The sequence below is a fragment of the Phallusia mammillata genome, chromosome 5 (assembly GCF_965637545.1).
Source record: "Phallusia mammillata chromosome 5, kaPhaMamm4.hap1.1, whole genome shotgun sequence".
Classification (NCBI taxonomy): Eukaryota; Metazoa; Chordata; class Ascidiacea; order Phlebobranchia; family Ascidiidae; genus Phallusia; species Phallusia mammillata.
Window position 1 is genome coordinate 9,548,963 of NC_137256.1, and position 16,406 is coordinate 9,565,368.

Below are 16,406 nucleotides of genomic sequence, written 5' to 3' on the forward strand. Positions count from 1 at the left end.
ATTGATTTGCGTCCTTCCTGTATCGACACGTTTGCAGCGGTTGTTCCGCACCACAACTGTGCTGTATACAAGACGTTAACTGAGAAATGCTTTTCCCGGTGTCGCGGGGCTGAAAGAAATCAACAAACATTTGACGGTAAGTTGGCCCGGTGATAAATCGACGAGGGTTTTAATGCTGCTCGTAAATCGTGTACTTCCCAATCATCCCTGGCACGTTTGCTCTTTGGCTAAAGCTCGGTTTCAACATTAACCAAGTAGGTCCATGCATTGTGTGCAAGAGGAGACTGTTGGCGTGGGCAAAAACTGCCTCTGAAATGCTGTAAAAACTATTTGTACAGGCTGCAACTTTTTATGTTGTGTGCTAATTCCAAGTGTTCCCTTTGCTGGCCTTTTTTGTTTTGCGTATTGTTTTGAAAGTAAGTCGAATGCCACAGAACTGTGACTTTCAAAACCGTTCAAATAGTTGCACGCCCTCTTTTTACGGCCAATCAATTAATCTTATGGTATATGACACTTTTAATATATCCTCCAACACTCTGGTGTGAACTCCAAAGGGGGTGGAGCCGGCCACAAATTTCAAAAGAGGATGCCAGTTGGCCGAAATAACCTAGTTCCCAGTAACGTAATGGCATTAGGCATCATTTTGCAAAGCGGTCTTCTGGGCACTGAAGAAGTTGTATCTGTACTGTTTTGGAAGTTACAGATTAGGCAGTTGGTGTTATCAACCACCGGGAACGCTATTGTTGGCACATTACATTTGCAAAGAGACTTTCACCATCGTGTATGCGTAGGCATGGCCTCGTTGTGTGTATGTTACAGACAGGAGAAACGAGCATATGGTTATTACCATGCATCGTTTCTCCCGTTGCACAACAAACACCGCAATAACATAACTCCCACAAGTGCATGCATCATTCCCAAACCTATTGCGCAACATTTTTTTTCCATTTCAAGCAAAGGGCGGTGACTCAAAAGCAATCCAAAAGCGCTTTCCAATTTAAATCGCTTGCATTTGGCTCGCCGCACTTCCGTTCAATCGAGCTTTATGACGTCACAGTGGCACTTGCAGGTGCTCGATTGCTTGTTGACCGATGGTGAGTTACGCACTACGTTCCCAAAGGCTGCTGTCGTGTTGAGGTTGCCATTTCCGCTACACAACCACCTTGGACAAGCGAAGCTGAAAAACGCACCTGCTAAAGGTTTTTCACACGATGTTGTACTTGTCTAATGAAACTAATGCTTGATGACTGTTTCGGCTTGGTGTACTGCCAAAAAATTGTACTACTTAGTTGGGTTTTTTTTTATTGCACAGTTTCTGTTCCCAGAGTCCGCTCAAAAATAACCCTGAGTAAGGATTCCGCCACTATCACATAATCCTAAAATATTACCCTTTTCATTATTTCACATTTTCTTTAAGTTTGCAAATGATTGTTCTGAGACAAAACAGTTCGTGACCAAAAAAAGTCGTGAAACACTGTTTGAAGGGACAAGATAAGAAATTGTAACTGCAGGATAGGTGCTGGGCACGACCCAACTGCGAAGGGAATAAACATTAGGATTAATTTACTCGAATTGACAATACCACTTCGCCACTAGTTTAAATGCGGATGCATAGACTTTTGGGCATCACTTTCCTCTCGCCCTAAAATGCGATTCGTTGAAACATTCGTCATATTTTTGTTGGTAAGATCACTACATTTTCGAGTTATGGTGACAAGTGACAATAGAACAATGTTGTTTTGCCTAAATTTTTGTGTGGCTAAACCAGTGGTTCTCAAACTTTTTTATTGCGACGCCTCTGGAAAAGTTTTCTGGACTTGGGACGCACCAGCAAAAAAAAGTTAATGAGGAAACTTATTATTATAGTTGTGTTTATTGATACAACAACAAAAAGCCACGAAACGGAACTATTATGCGACGCCCTTGGAAAATTGAAACGACGCACCAGGGCGTCGCGACGCACAGTTTGAGAACTACTTGGCCAAACCATAATAGAATTTCTAAAAAAATGAGGTTAGTTTTATACATGTCATATTTTTGATGATATGGTCACTAAGTATGCGAGTAATGTGGCATTATATTGCCTAATGAACTTTTCTCGAAGCTTGGTGCTAATTAAGCCGACACGTTTTGTTTGTTTGTTTTGACAGAGTGTGTTTTGCTTATGCTATGCACTAATGATGTCATTCACTGATCACAGTTTACGATTGTTTATGTATAGTTAAGATGCATCGTTTTTTCTTGTTTACACAACATTATGATGTCACAAGGCTTGTTTGTTGCTAACCTAAACCAATATTTTCATTCAAAGGAGGGGAATATAGGTTTGCATTGGCGTATCGACCCAAATCCTTTTGTTTGTGGACTTTTAATTCATGCTGGAAAATGTCGTTGATCGAAGAAAACAAATTTGGGGGATTTTAATTTTGGTTGATTTTAGCGGCAATTCGAACATTTCTTAGTATACCACAGACATATGGATCTAAATGTTAGTCTTTTGTGGTATGTAATGGCCCAAACGGTCGTCGACATGTAGCATCTTTTTTGTCTGTAGTTTAAGCAAATGCTCATGCTGTCATTAGTAAATAGCATGCTACTCTTATATGTTGACCATTATGTTTCTCGTGGTACTTTAACTCAATATTACTCAAAAAAGGATACTGTAATCTCAAACAAATCGGCAGAAACAATAAGCAAACCACCAAAGTCTCACCAAAACCCACAGCTTGTTAGAACAGTTTAGACACAATTGCCTCTGTCAGTGGAGCGCTGTGAATTTGGACTCGAAATAGAATCTAATGACTTTGAGTTGTCGTCTGCGTGCAAGGGGCCAAAAGTCGTTGCGTTAACGACGTTAAAATCAATTGGTGTTGTTTGGGTTAGCTGCCTCCTGACGTCAAGCTACTCCGTTCATCCGCAGTGGGGAAGTAGTTTCCATCACCTGTTTATTTTACGACTGTCCGTCCGTCTTCCGACCAATGTGTTGTTTACTATTTCGCAAATCGCAACGTACAGCAATGAGCCTTAAAACAAATACTTGGCTACTTTCGCGTGACCGAATTTCAAATGTAGGACTCCCACGCACCAATTAACGTTGCCAAAATAGACTCTTTCAGCATTCCTGGTGGAGTTGGCACGATATTCTGACATTTGGTATAATAATTTCTGTTTAAAGTAGTTGTGTTTTTCAACTGACTGCAGACAAGTTTTCACAAGACGATGTTGTCGAAATAAAGACGAAAAGCAAGACGTCCACTAAACGCCATGCAATGTGAACTGTAGAAATTCATCGTGAACTTGGGGCAAAAACATTGAGATTTGTCAACTCTGTGTTGTAAAATTCGATTGTACAGAAAGAATATAGGCCAGTCTAATCAAAAAAAGTCAAAAATAGCAGCGGTACTTGACTCAAGCTTCCGGACTCCTATATATAATGAACAAAAAACTATTTGAATGCGTACTCTAGAAAGAAGTCCAAACCCTACAATTTGTTTTGGAAGAATGTAACACTTTGTGAACAGTTGTTTTGGCAAAATGCTGCTGTTCTTGGACTTTAGTACATTTTTCCTTTTACCGCTCCTAGTCCGGCCTGATAGGTGCTTTACATGTAGTACACATTTTGCGTGACCTAGAACGTATGCTACAACACAGCTTGCAAACTTGTTCAAATATTTTGCACATGTGCTATCATCTTTGCAACTTGTTTTTGTGGGCAGCGGTTTCAAACGTGTTTTGCAGCTTCTATCACTTTTGATGTTCTCTTATCTATAAGCAAGCAGGATTGTACCGTGGTGGCACCGCATGTTAACAGTGTAGCCTAGAAACGTTCGTGTTTTGGTTGCTGAGACGTGCAACAACGCACTTCTGTACACAAAATTCTACAACGTCTGCTGTTTTGCTGAATAATTCCAACGTTGCTTTGATCATAGAGATAGCAGGGACGGATATAAGCACCTGTCTGTGTACAACTCAGTGTTATGTACGGGTCTAAATTTTTGGTCCGTACCCGACAGAGCCTGAAAGTACAAGCCTGAAAAATGACCCTACCTCCAATTTGGTTGATAAAGCTAGATTTGCGCCCAGAAGTGAAATAAACAAGGCGAAAATGCCACACAACTGTGGCCAAGTGTGAGGTAAGACCCGAATCAAGTCCGCTTTTTTCAAACTGAAGCTCGAACCCGAAAAAAACACAGTCCTGTCCGACTTACTACTGTGGTAGAAATAACGCAACTAATACTGTACATATCACTTTGGTTTTGGTTTTTTAGACGCAGCGAAATAGTTTGTGAACAATTTGTCAGTGGCATGAAAAAATAATTTCTATTTTATTGGATGTTTTTTTGTCAGTAAGAGGGACGTTTTTTTTAAATCAAAGCCGTTGGCTGTTTCGACCGACAAGTCCACGTGAACATCAATTGCAACACAACCAACACGACATAATTCGCCTTAAAAACGAATCCCGACATAAACAGTGCATGGTTTCCATTTATTCGCGGTTAAGCACACCCGGTCTTAGTACACAGAAACCCACTTAACCCATTGGTCAAATTACATAACGTTCAGACGGGTTACCACAATAACACATCAAAACACAGGCTTCCGCAATGACTGAGGCCGTGAAAGCTTCTACGGAGTCCAATCCTGACCCTTCGCTCGCATTTTTGTATTTTCTTGTGCGTCGGAGGCCTTAATAGAGAGAATAATCGGTGCTCGCATATTTGTTTGTTTTTTTAAAATGCGCGAAGGTCGGCTAGATGTTTGTGCGCTTGCCTGTGCTTTATTCCTCCGTTTGTCTCTTTTTTCTCTCTCTTTCTCTTCACCCGTTGGTGCAGCGGAGCGTGCAAGAAGCTTCACACATCGCTGCACGCCTCCTTTTTTTATGTTATTCTCTTTTTTCTCAAAACGCGCATCAGGTGATTCTTTGTTCGTTGTGTCTTTATTTTTCGATTGCGGTTTGGCCCGAAAACTTCTTTCTGTTGGGACTTTGTTATTGTCGGTTCGCGTTACGCTCGGCGCTTACCGCTCTCTGGCCTTTTTGCCCTGAAACGATGAAAAGGCCAAGTCGTGTTAAGTGATCCTGAAAAAAGGTAACGTACACTTCCCTGTTTAAATCCAGCAATTATTTTTTGTCTTAAACTATAGACACCCCGTTTAAATCCAGCAGATTTTTTGTGTTTTAAACTATATACCACAAACATGTAAGCTGTACAGGCTTGCAACATGAATATTAAAACCTTTTGTGTATCATTATCAGGTTCCTGCAAATTTTGTGTCTCAACGTACACAGACATATAGGTTTAAACCAGCGGTTCCCAAACTGGGGTCCGCGGTCCTTTTGGGGTCCGTGGGGCAATTTTGGGGGTCCGTGAAGCGGTTGAAGTAATTCTATAATCTTATCTGGCGTCAGTTTGTGCCACTAAGTAAGTTTAAATCAAAGTACAATTGAGAATCGACTGTCTCCATTGCTAAACAATGGCCTTTATTGAATGACAACTATCAAAAATACAATTGTTCGCGCACAATCGTCATGTTTTTGTCCTGTTTGTGATGTCACATGCTGTCTTGATATCATTGTTATGCGCAATTTTGCATAACTGGCTAAAATCCTGCAATCAACATTCGTTTTTATGAAATACACATTTAGGCTTAAGGACCGCGAGCCCTCGAAATAATGACAAAGGGACCGTTTTGAAAAAAATATGAAAAAGTTTGGGAACCACTGGTTTAAACAAATAAGTATATAGATATGCCACATCCAGTTTGCGTTTGGATCGTTCTGTACACTTAAACAAGACGTTATGACTACTTATACTTTATTAATTGCTCACAACAACATTTGATTGTTATCCACTTAAAGTATCGTTTATTTTGTTCCGTTGGCCCTCAAAACCTGCCAATAACCTTTGCCGAACGGACGGCCAAATCCGTTAATCGGATCATTTTTCTGTTTACTTGCAACAAAAGGTTGCTTCCTTGTGTCACGGCGTAGTGATAAGAAACCGCTATGACATGGTCTTTCGTAAAGGTCAATCCGTATTGTGGCTTTTTCTGGTGTTGCATAAACATGCACGACGTATGCAAGGCTTTACAAAACCAAGGGCACTTGCGGGCCGATGATGATATTACAGGAGATTAGAGCCATAATTCTCTCCTTATACCTGTTTGTGTATGTGTTTTTAGGAGTGGTTGTATTTTTACTGGGTCTTAAATATGAGCTTGATAATGCCTTACGTGTCCTCTTCTGGATAAGTCGACATGCCTCTGACCTTTAACAAAAACGTACGTAAAGAGTGGATTATGTCGCTAAGAGCGTGGGTTATGATTTTAGATTAGATTAAATGTCATTTGAGGCGCTTGTGCCATAGTTTTCGTCCGCACAGTGGGTTGGCTTACAGCTTTTGCAACTTTTTCACCTCTTTTTAGACGTTTTACCCAATAATAAGTTGCAAAATTTTGCGAGCAATAATATGTAATAGTGGTTCTTAAACATGAGGTGAACAAAGTTTTGTGACAAACATAAGGTCATGACGCAGCGAAGCTTTGCCAAGCCTCTTGGTGTATGCAAATCGGAAAAGAATCAAGTTTCATGTCTGCACGTTTGGATGCAAACACAAGATTACACTAAGCTTCATGACCGGACATGTACCGGCCTGTCAGAGTACTGCATTCTGTCAGTTCTACATACCTACCTTGCTTTTTCGTGTGTACCTCGGTGACCACATTAAGGCAACCGCTTTCAGGCGTGAATTGGAACGGTTTAGTTCAGTTTTAAACGCGGAGTTGTCGTGGCACTTGATCTTTTGAAGTGTTTTGTAAGAACCTGCTGAGAAAATCCACCGATGTAGCCTTCACATTAAGATTCTTTTTAGATTTTCTAACAGTTGTAACTGATAAAACATCAGATTGTTTTGTAAGCACTAAACCGGTTTAATTCTTACTTTCATTGTGATAAGTTTCCGAAAAGTTTTTTTGCAAATAGAACATAAAATTATCTTCGTTTGTGTTGTACACGAAATTTCCTTTTCCAAACTATGCATCTTACAAAATAAGGTAAATTTTCTGGAAACAAGCGTTCCGAGGGTTTTCATACATTGTGTAGTATATTAGTCAGCTGTTTTGATCTGAGATATCAAATGTTTGTTCTTTTGACATTTCTAATCTGTTGAAAGATAAATTGTGACAGAATTGCTGTAAAAGTGCTCATACTTACAAAAATTGTTCTTTGTTTGAAGTTCACATCTCACTGTGAATGTTTAATGTTGCTTCGAGCGTTCGACGACGGTTCAATGAACAGGTGAACAAACCCTTTGAAGCTTAAAATAACCTCTAGTTTGGTGCCGAAATTGCTCCTTGTCATCGAATTATAGGCCCATAAGCGCTTAAGATTCGCCGGTAACGAGCTACTGTGCTATGAAGACCGTTTACCACTTCCCTCGATAACATCCGATGCCGTTAGTGATGTACCGGTGCCGATCTCTGTTTTCCACCTCGAAAATGAATGTTTTTGCCAATGTTCGTAAATCGTGTCGGGACTACTTAGGGAAGTCAGTTATCTCTTTGCATTGGTATTGAATTGAGCATTTAAGAATAACCTACAAGGCTGAATTCCGGTGTATTTAATTTTGATGAAGACGTACATCAGCAGATCGTCATTGTTTCGAAACGCATATCATGTTTTTTAGGCCGGGGAATGGGTTAACCACTTGGTCTTATGGAGTCTATATCTCCAATTCACAACTTTAGATGTCTGTCTGTTAAGTGCTTAGAATTTAAATTTATTTTTCTTTGCCAAACCGTGGGAGAAATAAACCCAAGTTAAACAGTGAAAAAAAAACAATAACAATAATGAATAAATAAAAAAACAAAAAAAACAATAGTACGGAGACGATGTGTGTGTATTTAATCAACGGAGAGAAGCATTTAATATGATTCAATTCGACCTTGGTCAAATACAACCGGAACGGTCGATCAACTGTCGGAACGAATTTAGGTCATTCACTCGACGATCTGGTCTTAAAGATAGCAAGTTCTTTCTCATCGGTTATAAGGCAGTCACGCTCAGGACTGAAAAGGATTTGAAGATTTGTTGTTGAAATAGCGTAAACTGCCCTCGGCTACTCTGACCTCTCGAAGCTAAATTCCTGAGTTCATCAGCCAGCGACCGTGGTAGGTTGACGTGGAAGGCGTTGCAGCAATACTGGAGCATTTCCAAAACCTCACGTCATGGTTTAACTGTCTTGTATCTTCCTGCACGGCTGAATGTTGTTCTGTGACAATATCTGCACAGTCAATTTGTTGAATTAAACCTCATATATTCGTTCATCTTATAAACTAATATTTATATGTGTTTATATTTTGATATACAGCAAGTTGGCTTGTAAAGTCTTCTTCCACTATAATTGACAGCGAAATTCTACTTTTAAGCATAAACTATTGCTTTTGGTAGTCAGAGTCTGCTGTTGTTTTGGTACCAAATTTCCTAGTAGGCCTATACGTTTAGTAGTTCCTAATGGAACATAAATTTAGTTAAAATCATGCAAACTTAGTAATCAGATTTTTGATTATGTGTTTGTGTTACACACATCTGGTTATCTTGCTACGAAAATTCAACCGTTTATTTAAAAAAACGAAAAAATACCAATCCTCTATTTATTTATTGCCAAAACTGTTTAATCCAAGGGCGTCACGTTTTTTCTTCTACCTGTTTCTTCTCGTGCTCCTCTTGCACCACGTGACCCCTCATAGGATACAGTACCTCGCGCCAGTAATTCCAAGAAAAAAAATACTTCATTCGCAACAGTTCGCTCTGTGAATTCAACACAGCCACACCCACTTACTACGGACAACAACAAATCCACGAGATTCATTCCGAACTTCGCCCGTCTTCTGCTTCATACTTCAGCAAACGAACAAGTGCTTAATTGCTAGCTTGGTCGGGCTGTGGCGGTGTTTTTGCCTGCGTCAAACCGTTTATTGACCCAAAGCCATAACGTAGTGGTCGCCCGGGCCAGTACGACTTGGTACCATATGCTCGTGCGGTCACAACGAACACGGCCATTATTTTGGAGCCGAGTAGCGATTACATGTGCTACTGATTAAAATTCACATGTTTCTTTGTTGTGATGCTGATCTGGTGCTTTCTGTGGCGCTTTAAAGCTGCTCGGATTGCGTTTTGGCGGCGATTCGATCAAGAGCATCCGGCTTGTGACCATCAACGTGCCGTAAGTTAGCAAGCGAGCAGCTGCAATTCTCTGTTGACATTTACAACTTGTCTGCAAATAGTTTTTCATGCACTTTTGACCCCACGCCGCTTAACCGTTTTCATTTTTCGTGGTAGACAACTTTTTATGTCCATCAAAAGTTCATCCTGATATAAAAAGAAACCGGCATGTTTTACCAATACCACAACCTACGTACGTGTGGGATAATGGCACCACCGACGTGCGCACTGACCTACAGGTACGCAGTCTTGTTTATGAGCAATTGCGGTGGAATTTAATGTATTCCGTAGCAAATGAGCCTCTTGAAAATGTTGCATAACTCATTTTACATTTGAAGGGACGTGGCTTGAATATTCGATGTGAATCAGAGAATGGCCCAAAACGGTTGCGGTTTGTCAGTTGAAAGTCTGAAAATAGTTTGTACTTCGTTTTCGATTTTTTTAAACTTATTACTAGTTCGAGTCTGTACAAATCTTTTTGAAAATACAAACAGAAAACTTGTATTGTATTGAAATATAATTTTTGGTACTTTTTTCACTTTTCAAGCATTAGCTTCCAACTTTGCGAAATTGCTTTCTTCGCTCAAACGGTTACACAAACCAGTTTATTACATAAAATGCGTTTAGCGCTCATTGCATTCAAGCGAGACACCTGCCAAATTCCTAGGAGTCATCGAGGGGCCAGTGGTTCGATTTCGCGCAGGGATTCAACAACAATAACAAACCACACGATGCAATTAGGTTTGATTTTAGAATTCAATCCCTCGACCTGGGATTCCCATAGGAGTTAATGGCGGCCGCCGGTCTATGTGACGTCACGATCACGTTGCTGGTGAACTTTCAATTGCAGGAGACAGTGGTTTCTGTGTGATATGGATCTGGCAATGCTAACGCACTCGAAGATAGTGTGGTTGGTTTAGACCAGGGGTTCCCAACCTTTTTACGATCTCGTACCACTTGGACGCACTGCACTGTCACGCGTACCACTTCTTGCAGAACAACTAATTTGATCAAATCATATTCATTCAAAAGAATGGCCTACTAAATAACACTAAAGTACCACAATTAAATTGAATGAGATTTTTGTTTTTGTTTACTGTAAACAATTATAAAGTTGCGAAACCAGGCTTTTGTGAAAAAAAAACGGAAGCTACTCGCGTACCACCTGAAAAACCTTCGCGAACCACTAGTGGTACGCGTACCACAGGTTGGGAACCCCTGGTTTAGACTCTAAACTTTAGAGGTTAGTCGGCAGTCGTGGGTTCACATCCCACCGCGTCCCAAGTTGATATTTTGTATCTTATCACTTTGTTGACCTTGCAAATACATTTCTAAACTAGTCATAAGTTTGATGTTGACATGAAGGTTACGTGGTAGTTTCAGCATTAAAACACATCTTTCTTCATTTTTTGAATTTGGTGTGTCCAGCAAAAAAAAACATTATTATTAGTGGATGTAGAACTGGAAACTGGTCTAAAATTCCTTATTCAAATAGAAAAAAGGACCTCTTCAAGATCATGTTGTCTTTTGTAGAGACTCACAATGCTCATTTAAATCATTGTATTTTTGTAATTGTAATCCAATTATTTAATCCAAATCGGTTATGTCTTTTTTGCACGCTGCCAAAATTTGAAAATCTGTATGAATAATTGCACTGTTACACAAGCCATTATGACAGTATAACATTTTATCACATAATGCTACGAGTTTAAATGGCCTGAACCAGCGTGTTAAGTGCTTAAACTCCTTCACCTTCAGTTATTACCGAATAAATCATGTAATGTAAGCGGCGTGGTTTCCATTTCGGAAGGCAAAAAGGTTGTCTGATGGTTAACGAGCATGTTGTATCCTCATGGCCAAAATAGTCTTGTTTGTTTGTTTGAGATAACTACAAGACTTCTTCTCTTTAGAAGCACATTTTTGAACCCAAAACGTTCGAGAGTTAACCTCACCAAGGATGCTTATTAAAGCTGTGTTTATAAGATTTATTTACCTTTTGCATCGTTCCTGGGTTAAATAACAAACTACTGGGTAATTTTGTGTCAAAATAACCGGTAACCTATTTGGACATTATCGATGTATTTAAAGGATAACCATGCGTTCAAAATACAAAAATAGATTTAATTATGGTCAACTCCTTTAAACTGGATGCTTGAAAAGGGCGCGTTAATTTAAACCTATTCTAGAATTTCTTTCATTGTCGAAAAGCCGGTTAAGGCCAATTTAAGCTCGCAAATTATTCTTAACCACCTATTCGCGGGTTTGAAATTAATCCGCAATTACTTTGCTAATGAGAATCACGTTTACAAAACCGGCATAATCCCGGTGTAGTAGCTTGGCACAGAGGGATAAGAGTAATCTTGAAGTCAGCGTGACAGCGGGGTGGAGTTAATTAATCCAAGTGATCCTGTTGTTTGTTCGCTGCAGCGTTTATGATTGGAGGATGAAACCTTAATCAAAAGAGAGCTTGTATCGGAGTTTTAAGTTGGTTTCGGGTAAAATGGGTTTGATTTAGTCCTGACTTTACCATCGGTCACATTTGTGTCATAATTTCACCTTGGAAAATCCTTTCGAGCCACAATTTGATCAAGTGTGAAGTCAGGCCAGAATTAAATCAGTTTTTCAACTTAAGTACAAAACCGTCCTGACTTTTAAATGAAAAATTCGGGTTCAGTTTCGCTTAGTAGCTGTATATATTTGTATTTATTAGTGAATACATTTTATTCTACACATTTCAACAAACTTTGTAACTGTTATTGTCAACTTTTACCAATTAGCTACAAGGCCTTTTTTAGCCTTACCATGATTTGAATTTGATAACATTGTCAAAGTTCTTGCAAACTAACAGCATTGAGAAAGATACACCGAGAAAGATAATTGTATCCTCTCAAAATTTGTGTTCATTGAGCACCTTGTAGCTATGCGCGTGCGGCAATCAGGCCATACCTCGCATATAAGCGTTAGCAGATCGAACTTTCACTCAATCTTACATCATCTCCGTCGAGCTGGCTTCTACATCACGCTTTGTTGCGTCAGAATAGCTTCTTGTTTTCTTCCGAAGCCATCAGCTGATATTTCACATATGCCCAAGGCAATCCAGGCCTTTGGGTTCACTTTTAATGATGAAACATTGCCCTCATACCGATAGATCGGTTGGGATTTTGATGGGCTCCGGTTGCTCAGAAACAAAAAGGAAGTTCCTTGCGATTTGGGGAACGTTTCAAACCACTCTTCTATCATTTATGCAACTTCCATGCGCGCTTGACAAACGATTGCAGCACGTTCAAAACAGTGCGATTGTTGCAGAACCGTAACCCTAAGCTACCTGTTTGGCCTCAGTCTTTAACGCTATATAAGTATAACAATTTCATGGGATGGATACACTTGCCAATACGGCATACCTCTTGTCACCAGCTGCACTGACGAGACCGAAATGTATAGTGGTGCAAAAATTTGACCTTAAATTTTATAGTGGTACAAAAATTGCAATCTTTTACTTTGGCGTTTCTCGTAACGAAATGGCTGTTTTAATTTGGCGTTTTGTTAACTTATAAACAAATGGTTCGGTAAAAACTTCAGTAAATGATTGTTTCCAAACTGAAGGTTCTCATCCCTCTTTGATGGTTTGTAACTACAAATAGGTTAGCAAATGAAACTACGAACAGTTTAGGGAAGATTTTTTTCGAGGAAGCGTTTGCGCCATGCAATCGGCCGCAGAATATTGAAGCAAGTTCCCACACCAGATTTTCGCCATGGATCGCAATTTGGAATAGTTCCATGCGTTTGGCTCCAGCCACCTGTCTACCACAAATGCAATAATCATGCATTCAAAAGCTAGATTCGGCATAAATACGTCCGGTGACGTTCGCAGCCGTTGATGCTCGGCCAACTTGGGCCTATTTGCCTCCCGTGGTGTAAGGGCCAGGAAATCTCGCAACGCCCAGGAAATGTTGAATTGGGGATTAATTTTTCCCATTAGCCTGAGCCAAGCGGTTATAGATGGGCCAGGAGATTGCCTTTTGGCGGAGGGCTAATGGAGTTTGTATTTCCGTGCCCATGTTAAGATACACATGGCTTTGCGGGAGATATTGCCCGTTCAAACGCATATCTCGAATATGGCAGCTAAAACAACAAGAGTCCTATGCCCGGGTACTCGACCTTAAAATGAACCTAGCGGATTACCGGTGAGGACACAACGCTTAAGAACGACTTAATGTTCTATTTTGGTAATTGGGTTGCTTCTACCAATTTGCAGAAAAACGTATATTGGGGCCCATTGATTTCTTTTCTTTCATATCTAATGTGCTGTGATGTGTAGGGACACTGCTACATTTCATAAACAATGCAGTACATCAGTTTGTAAGGAGTTATTCTCTTCATTTTTGTTCATACATTGCGCAATACACATTGTTTCACAAGAGACGTGATTATATCATTTTTGCAATGAATTCTATCATTTTATATTCGCAACAAGAATTTGCTATCTTGTTGAATGAGGTAAAAAGCTATCCAATGTAGCCTAGCATCTTAATGAAATGCTTGTAACTTTTAAACTTCGCGTTTGCAACCTAGACTGTAGTGTGGCATCAAGCCTTCATCATATTTCAAGATTTCGGTTCAGCCGCTATCACATGAACAGGTGGAGAATCCGTGTAAGTTTCCATTTGCCAAAGGCGCGAAGTAACAAGCGCATTTTAAAAGATAGTAGGAAAAAAGTCTTTCGGTTCCTCAAAAGTTCGCGCCCGATTCTATGTTAACTTTACGTCGCCTTATTCAGAAGGCAGACGTAGTAAACATTTCGTCATAAAGTTGGCACAGTGTTCAAAAGTGCGGTGTATCAAGCCTCAAGAATTCGACAGGAGGCTTACCTACAGTGGTCTGACTTCTTTGTATCGCCCCGTTTCTCACGCCTGTTAATGCCTGTTTGAGATAGCAAACAGCTGGTAAAGACTCCCAGCGGTCTAGTGCAACTAAATTCCCTGTTTACTACGCATGTTATGGAATGCAAAACGCCCCCTGTAATGTTGGTCTACACACCTCGGTTGTGTGTTTTCGGCGTGTTCGCGGAAGCTACATTGGTAAAGTCACATGTGTGATTGGAAATGAAGGCGTGTTTTCCTACGGTTTTGCGGTAACCATGGCGCCACAGGGACAACAGCGAACTGATAAAACAGAAACGAAATTTGATTTTTGACCCTGCTTTTTTTCCAAAAACATTCGCCTTTAGTATTAAGAGCCAGCGGCAAAATTTAAAGGGACCGAATCCGTCGCGCCCCAATGCGTTCACGTGACCGTAACCAGACGCTACGTCATGTTAAGTTACGAGGTTACAGTAGGACAGTTTATCTGCCAGAAAAAAACACGCGATCTGTGCTAACTGCCAGTGGTGGTTACTTCAGGTCAAACTACTGCTGCCGTTGTTTTGTTTAGTAGATGGCTCTTTTGCATTTGACCTTCGGTTTGTTTTTGTTAAATGTTGGGACACGTTGCTAACCTGTGTAGCATTTTAAACACTTTAGGCTCGTTGCAAACAGTTACATTACTTTATAGTGACGTTATAGCTGCAGTGCGTTTAACTCATATCCACCAATTGTGTCCTCCACTTTTCTGCGCTGCATAAGGTATCAGTTAACGTTGCGACGCTATTTCCAGCTTGGTAATGGTATAAGTGCATTAATGTCGCTGTTTTTTTCGCCATGCAAAATTAACTGAACTATGTTTTTGTTTTTCTAAAAATGTTTACACGAAATGTTTTATTTTTGTTTAGAACTGCCCTCCCTTCCCCAGTTTTACTGTTGGATACACGAAGCTCGAATTGTGAATCCTGATTCAACATATCGGTAAATTGCTTGAAGTTTTTTGTTTTAGTTTAACGTATCGTTTTAAAAATGTTTTGCGCATAGTAGTACCAATACCCTTGTTGTTGGTTCATTTGCTGGTCAATGCAATTTTTGATCAGATTCGAAGCGTTCATGTGTGTCACTTGCCAAATACTTTTACATTTAATAAAATCCTGGCAATTCATATGAGCACAAAAACGAGAAAAAAATTGTCATAACGCCTGAAATTAGTTTCACACAACTTCCAACCACCAGTCACGTGTCTCCGTTTCCAATAGCAACCAGGCACAAAATGAGGAACTTGACAGAAAAGCCGCGGCAGGACTGCAGTACCAACGGTACTTTTCTAAACAAAAAACTTGCGACTTGTACCAGGTACTTTCGTGGGGGGTTCCCCTTTCCCGACTTGCCTTATATGGCAGTGATCGCACCGATGGCTGTGGATGGTGCAACGTCATAGCGCTTTCATAAAAGGTCACAAAAAGGTGTATGACATCACAATTTGCGTCTAAACATCTGAACTTTAGGCAGCACCGATAAAATATGATAAAAGCGGACTTAGGACTTTGGAGTTCTATTGTATTCATTTCGGCACCAGATGGTTATGGTTTCACTGAAACAATGCCTTATAGTCGGACGAAACAATACGGTATTTCGGGACACTGTTTTCTGTACGTCTCGCATGTGTATGCTCCTAGCATATAGGAAATTTCAAGTAGTTTTCCATGTGCGTACGTGATTCCCGTCGTGCTAAGTCGATTTGGAATAGCAAAATAACTGGTGGACTACACACACCCACCGGCTTCCTAATGCAATACCCACTCGAACATTTCAAAACCTGTTTGTTTGCTTATTGGCTACAATCTTAAGCATAAAACATTTTTAGTGTAAAATTCCTTGAGGACCTCGTAAATAGTCTTTGTTGCTTATCTGTATGGGTTGTTTCAAAATATAGGGGTTTTACACAGTTTACTTTGTTTATAATCGCTTCTGTAGTTTTATTCACTTGTTAGATGAACTTAATATTTTGGTGAATCTGCATTTTAGAGATAAACGAAGGCCGGTTTTGGCGCAAAACAGGATGTAGAATCGTTTTAAAATTTAAAGAACCACTACTACAATCTTTGTTTTCGTGCGAACGTACTAAGGTAACTGCTACAGTATTTCCAGTGATGTCAGGTCACAAAAGCCTAAAATGTGTTGAAACGAGTTTTTGTTTTGTTATGCTCATTGGACGAAAGTGACAAACTTAACCGCTAAAGGCGCCATTTCGGTTTGCTGTAAAGGAAATCCAATACCCGTAAATCTGTTTCTCCAGTTGTTGTTGACAACTTAACGCCTTAACT

At 40.0% G+C, this 16,406-nt stretch overlaps 1 protein-coding gene across 1 annotated transcript in view; it reads left to right on the forward strand.

Moving 5' to 3' along the window:
- Positions 1-16,406, forward strand: part of LOC145230011 (uncharacterized) — a 64,912-nt gene that overhangs the window by 32,410 nt on the left and 16,096 nt on the right. The window contains exon 5 of the mRNA XM_080095362.1: positions 14,988-15,060. The gene's annotated coding sequence lies outside the window, so the exon portion shown is untranslated. The remainder of the gene's footprint in view (positions 1-14,987; positions 15,061-16,406) is intronic.